At 44.9% G+C, this 6773-nt stretch overlaps 1 pseudogene; it reads right to left on the bottom strand.

The window, feature by feature from the left end:
• The window catches only part of LOC119403319 (venom metalloproteinase antarease-like TtrivMP_A), a 179252-nt pseudogene that overhangs the window by 148376 nt on the left and 24103 nt on the right, over nucleotides 1-6773 (bottom strand).

Below are 6773 nucleotides of genomic sequence, written 5' to 3'. Positions count from 1 at the left end.
ACACAGGCAGAATTTTCTGTGGCAGGTGCAAATGGTTGTGCGCTTCTCAGGTGACGCAGTAGCCCATGTAGTGCAATGGTCCCCTTACGCACTGAACGTCACAGTTTGACGTCTCTAAGAAAAACGATTGTGGAGCTACCTACAAAATAAGCAGTAAAAAATAAGGTGGCTTCCCATTAGTGGTGCCAAGCCAGAAGGAAGTGCACAGATGCGAACTATTGGGGATAGCGAGCGGGCCGAAGGAAAAGCGCACCTGTCACTACACAGTGGCAGCTCCGAGGGGAAATCATCCACCAGACTTGAAGACTTGATGAATTCGCTCTCGCGCTGCCAATTGCTAGCTTTCTGCTTAGCTCAATTGGTAGAGCGACCGCCCCGGATAGGCGTTGGTCTCGGGTTCGATCGCCGGACCAGGACGAATTTTTTGGCAACTAAGAGGCTTTATTTCAGAGAAATCCGCATGGATTTCCTTGTGGCTTCGTGCTACAAACGGGTGGTTGTCTGTTTTCCCTTTCTTAACCCTTCCGCCACCTTGCGCGATTCCGCAGAACTGATTTTCTCAGCTAACTTTCGCATTGCAATCAGCTGGCAACGTCACTTGCGGCAGCGGCAACAACGTTCGACGTGCGGGAATGATGCATGTCTAGCAATACGGACTATTTTCGCACGTATGCCAAGCGTTTGTCACCCTTAGCCATGACGAAGGTGCAGCAGGAGCGGCGGCTAGTACGGATTGATTAAGGACGAAAGGGCGGCCTGCACGGCCTCCGCACTGCTCAGGCTTCCCATGAGGTGCGTACACGTAAGAGTTGCGGACGCTGGCTGCTATTTAAGCGCAATGGAAAGTTAGTGATCTCGTCAGTATTGACTCTGCAGAGATAGGCTATTTTACGAGAGCTAGACACTTAAGCGAAGGCACAGTAAAGTTGGGAGGAACGTTGTCACACGAGAATTCTTTGATTTGTCTAAGCAATGGGGACTTTCGGCGAAAATCATCAATACTAGATAAAGATAATTTTTATGTTAGTACGGTAAGGCGGGGCGAAATGAGACGCGGGGCAAAACGCAACATTTTGATTTTGCCGCCCTCTATAGCTAATACCTAAAGTACATTTCTTTGTTTCTCCATTTCAGCGGTAGGTGCCGGTAGTTTTCGACGTTTTATGTGTAAAAGGTGATGATTGCTCACAGCGATCCAGCGGGAAAAATTGCACGGTTGACGTCAGTGTGTTCGTGACCCACCAAAAAGAGGAGAAATTCTGCTCGGTCAAATATTCGGATCCGTGCATGAAGCTACTCCGGTGCCAGTACAACAACGTAAGCATTTATCTTTTTAGTTTATACTACTATCTACATGCCACCAAAAGTTTAGTTCATTTAGTGCAGTGGGCCAAAGGACAAATTTTATTATTCCGGGCATGTGAACGGGGCAAAACGCGACACAAATGCATTGAATTGCCTTAGAGAGTGCCTTATTAAGTCAGCCATTTATTTACGCTCATTATCTATTATACTTTATTGTTTAGGATGGTGCGAACGTACAAGAGAATATCATCTAGAGTTTCCTGGGAGAAAGACGACATGAAAAAAGCACTGAATGCTTTTCAGGAGCCTTGAATCAACACAGTGCCGAGTTCTGTCTGGATTCAATGCGTGGAGTGCAAAGATTGGGCTCACGAAGACTGCGTGGGGGCCCACGGAGTGAATTTGAAGTACTTCTACTGCAAGAACTGAAAGAAAATATTTTTCACCCTGTCTCGTTTTACCTCACGCAGCGTCTCGTTTTGCCCCGCAGGTTGGGCTAAAATGAGACATCTGGCGCATTTTTCGTTTCTTTTTAAAATAGACTTTTGAACAGTCTTAACATGGCCATATTTATGTAGCACATACCTTGTACCAAAAACAAAGCTCCTGTATTGACATTTTATGGTAAATAGGGAAGTAAAAAAAAATATTCACTATTTTCAAATTTTTGTCTCATTTTGCCCCGCCTTACCCTAGGTAATTCGGAGAGACGTCGCATCATTTTCATAGTCATCATTAGCATGTCCTTAGGTATAGAATGATGATCATAGCTCAGTAAGTACTTATGTTTACCATAAATAACAATGTGATCGAATAAAAGCTAACTAAAAGAATAATAAGCCAAAGAATACTAAGCTAGAATAAAAGAACAAGAACCACGCTGATAAATATTTTCTTTTTCCCGGCAGAATAAAATAGAATAACGAAACAGTTTGTAGTCCCTCCTTATAAAAGAACGTGACTTGACTCATTATTCTGTGGTTACTGTTACTGAAGACTAGTTTTAGCCTTGTTTGCTCGAAAAGAGGTAATACGAGAAACACCACGCAATGTATTCTTAACGAAGTCTTTAGTTATGACATGGCATTTTTATATCTAACTCCGCGAGAATACAAGTTGTTTTTTCATTACAATTGCTTCCGGTTTCCTGTTACTTCAATTTCTCTACTTACCCTGTTACAAAGTATACCATATCAAACGCTCCATACGTTTCGTTCTTTTACTTATAAACTTCACAAGTCCTTGGAGGGATTTGTACGCATCGATGCCCTTCCCGTAGTACACATAATACTCGTGCTCCTGTTTCCACTAAAAGAAAAATAAACTGTTCAACTGTTGATGCATTCATGCTTACCTATCGATTTTGCAAGAACATCTAATGCACGCTGCTATGCGAATGCTGTTTCACTGTATGTACGTAATTAACTGACTCGTTTCAAAAGCAACTCCGTCGTTCGCAATGTGCAACAACCAACAGTGTGAGCTACGACGCTGCCATAAAACGGCGTAGTTCGTCGAAGAGTCTATTCGCTCATTGGTTACCTGTGAGGACATTTAAAATGTGTAGAGTAAGCACTTTCTGTGAATTCATTCACGTGTAGCCCGGTGAAGAACATTAACTTCCTTACTGCGCGACAAGTTAAGGAGAGGGTGCACATGGTGGGATCACTACACTCATTAGCTAGGAATTCATGCTTCGTCCATTCAGTTGAATATCTAAAACACGCAGTGACTGAACGAACAAGAGGACTGCTCGCTGATGACGATACATGGTGCTTTATGGCGGAAGAGCCAGTGAAAGCCAGACGAAGTGGGCCAGGTTATGATATAGGATGCGATCAACGGTGGCGTTTAGTGGCTATATAGGGCATAAAACTCTCCGCACTAAATGCGCGTAAAATCATAGAAATAATAAAATCGTTAGAGTAACGTCAAACGTGCGTGATGAAAAGTATTACAAGTGATCATTGTATTATAATATAGTAGTGCGGCATTAGCGCGAACTCCTCGTCAACGCCCTTGAGTCCAATGGTCGGGAGACCGGTGCTTTATAAATGTAACTGCTGCAGCAGCAACCACTGCTGGGAGGCAGCGCTACGGATTGCCTAGGAATATAATTTTAAAAGTAATGGCATGATTTAGAAGGTGCCCATACTGTTTCATGTTTCAAAAGAGGCTCGTTACTTTTGCACATTCAAGATTGAAGTGAAACCTGCTGCCCGTCGGGAAGAAAATGTCCCTTCCTACTGGCTTACAGTTCAGGGCATTCTAAGAGAATGGCTCTTGGTAGGGTAGGAAAAAATGTCCCTTCCTACTGGTTCCATTTTAGGACATTGTAATAGAATGTGGTGAACCGTGCGTGGTTCGCCACATCTACTACAGCTGGGTCGATCGCCATCGCACAATATATGCGCACGTGTGATGTATGTGTATTCTATTCGAAGCCGACAGTGTTAAATCCGTGCGGCGTATTTTAGATGTGTATGGCCAATTACCGAGGTATGAATTCATCAGATGTAACTTATTACTTACTTCCATATCCCATAACCGCCGCTAGTAATTTCACGGCCTTTTTTCTCAACAAGGGCTTTGAGTTCATTACAAGGACACATATAGAATATCTGGGAACGTGTGCATAGACTGATGTGGCAAGCTCATCAACCAGTAAGTAGCCATCTACATCATGGTGCCGGGGCACCAAGCACATTACTCCATGATGTTTCGATGTGTCAACGGCGCTCAGGAGTGTGTACAGCTAGTCAATGACAGGATTTCTGTAATTTTCAGAGTTGATAAAGTTTTACGGCGCTTAGGAATTTAGTGTATATGACTGCATTTCTTCTTCCTACTTCTTCAATGTGTTGTGTAAGCCTCTGCTGTGAAAATGCTTGTATTCGGGTGCAGAACACTGCCATCCAAAAGATGTTTCGACAGCAGCGTAATACGGGCCAGCAGAAGACACACATCTGTGAAAAAAATTCTGCGCTCGAGTATTTGTGCTGCAGTTCATGAAAGTACGTCTGAATGTGTAGACGGGTGCATGCATTATGACGTCTACGAAAGTTTTTTCACAATATAAAACCTGCCATTGCTCCGGTGGGGCCTCTACAGCGGGGGCCATTTGGCGGTGTTCGAGCAGTGGGACACCTGTGTCATCATCCAGTGCTCGTACACGCACCGATAAGGGCTCTGTCACTGTGTGTCGGTTGTGAAAGAGCTGCTCGAGTATACACAATAATTTTACCGTTTCATTTCATTAGGCCACGTTTATGCACCTAGCAGGTTTTCTAGCGAACCACGAACGGTTCGCCTTTAAAACGGGGCAGTTAACGTACTGCTCATAAATTACCCTACATCACAAAGAAAAGTCGTAATTTGCGAGATTTTCGTTAAGCAAACTTACAGGTCCCGATACTCAGGTAATATTCCTGCAAGTTTCTGCGTAGTGCATTCCAGACAAATTTGACTACGCGCCGTCAGTTTAAACGCGACAGCGTTAAGGAGACCGTTTTGCAGAAAATTGGATATAATCGGCAACGACGTTGTGGAAGAGCGTGAATGCAAACAATAAAACTGAGTTCTGATACACTCTACTGCTTTCGTATCTCTTAGTGTCACGCCTGCCATTTTTCGAACCATCGCATGCTGTGTGGATGCAAATGACTGTCTTGTGGCAGCTCATGCGTGAACCGTTAAGCTTTTTCCACGCTCTCAAAAGACTTATAAAACGTGATACACATTGCCACGAGCGGTCACACCATTTGGAGTGACTAAAAATGCTAGAAAATGCTTCACACATCTAAAAACTCTGCGACAAAAACCGTAGTCGACGTTTCTATCATGTACCTCGTCAATACATTGAATAAAGATGTTACAACCGACTGGAGCTACACATCACCCATTCTAAATGCCTTGGCGCTGTACATAGAGCCAGCATTCAAAGAAATAAATGTGCTACTCAAGTAAAATTCAAGCAGCTTCAAGAAATTGATCGAACTTTTTTTTGTTCACTACTTCACTAATTAGGAAACTTCTTTTTCTTCTCTAAGTTCAGTGTCACTGACAATCTTTCCTCGCCTGCTGTCAGTCTTCAGCCGTGGCTGTCACTTCCCGTGCATTGCCGCCAAACACTGTGGCGAAGGCGCCTTGCACATCAAAATTCGCGTGAATGGGGACCCAGCTTGAGCGGCGGATTTTCTGAATTTCTCGCAAAGGTTACACGTGACAAAATTTCGTACTATAAGTAAACCGCGCCCCGTATCACGTTGTTCCGAACGGGCCGGGGAAAGTGTGCAGTGTGTTCTTTTCTTCATCAATTGTCTCTAGAGGCCTAACTTTCTAAAAAGTGAGCAGCGCTTCTCCAGTCGTGGAAATGGGGGCAAGCGAAGCTTGTCGTGGGCGTGCATGACAAACTGCTTTTTATTTCTTTCCTTATAGGTAGCAGACACTCAGGAACGCTGTTTTTTGGGCGGAGTCGGTGTGGCCATTTACATGTTCTTTCCAGCATTCTTCAGCCAGTAGGACGGCCCATCAAAAGGACCATCAAGTGGTCACGGAAACGCAGTTTAGGAAATTAGGTTTTTCGAATTCGGAGTTTTACTTAAATGTGCAATTCTTGATATCCACCTCACGTGTTGACACGCAGATCGCATTTAGTCCGCGAACATGAAATATTCAGTGAAGCGCCAACAGCGAGTGTACAGCTTCTCAATTGTTTTTAACACGAAAGTGTTTTATTTCGGGGTCCACCCAGACTTTCATGACATATTTCCGTCACGGAAATACGCCAGCAAACTGCACGCGATCAGATAACAAACAAAATAATACGAAAACGTTCCCTAAGCAGGAGCCGAATCCACGACATCTTGGTCCGCGACGATAGGCGCCGGACGCTCTAACCACTACGCCACGACCACACACGCAGGAGATTTCACGACCGCACCTTTTATCGCTCGCACTTTCCTCTCCCGGTGCTCTTGGTTAGCGTCGTGTTTCCGCTGTCTGGTAGCGGTAGAATCAAGTACTGCGTGGCATCCGCGAATACCTCCGGCAACGCGCCATTGCATCGTTGCTGCTGCCGTTCCATTGGGCGCGTCTCCAAAATAGGTCTAATGTTGTCGACGCCCTACGCCACGAGGTAGTGACAAGCCCAAGCTCTCGCTCATAGTATCCATCCATAATAAAAATAGTTGTGCGAGACTCGCGTGGCTGTCATACCGCGTTCTCCGCTCGAACCGTGAGAAATCACGGCCAGACTAGAAGGGAGACCCGTCGAGTGTTTAGCGCGGCCGTGGTGTGTTTATTCTGTTAACTCTAACATTCTGCGAATAAAGACTATATTCAGAAGCTCAGCGTCGAATAACCGACGCTCTTCTGGCTGTCACACCGTATTCCTAATTACGCTCTCGCCATGCTGTATGGAACGGCCTGACCAACACTAGCGACGACGCGTTACCGGAGCCAATGTC

This window comes from Rhipicephalus sanguineus, chromosome 8, assembly GCF_013339695.2.
Source record: "Rhipicephalus sanguineus isolate Rsan-2018 chromosome 8, BIME_Rsan_1.4, whole genome shotgun sequence".
NCBI lineage: Eukaryota > Metazoa > Arthropoda > Arachnida > Ixodida > Ixodidae > Rhipicephalus > Rhipicephalus sanguineus.
Note: the sequence above shows the minus strand (reverse complement) of the source record. Positions and strands in the feature narration are given on the sequence as shown.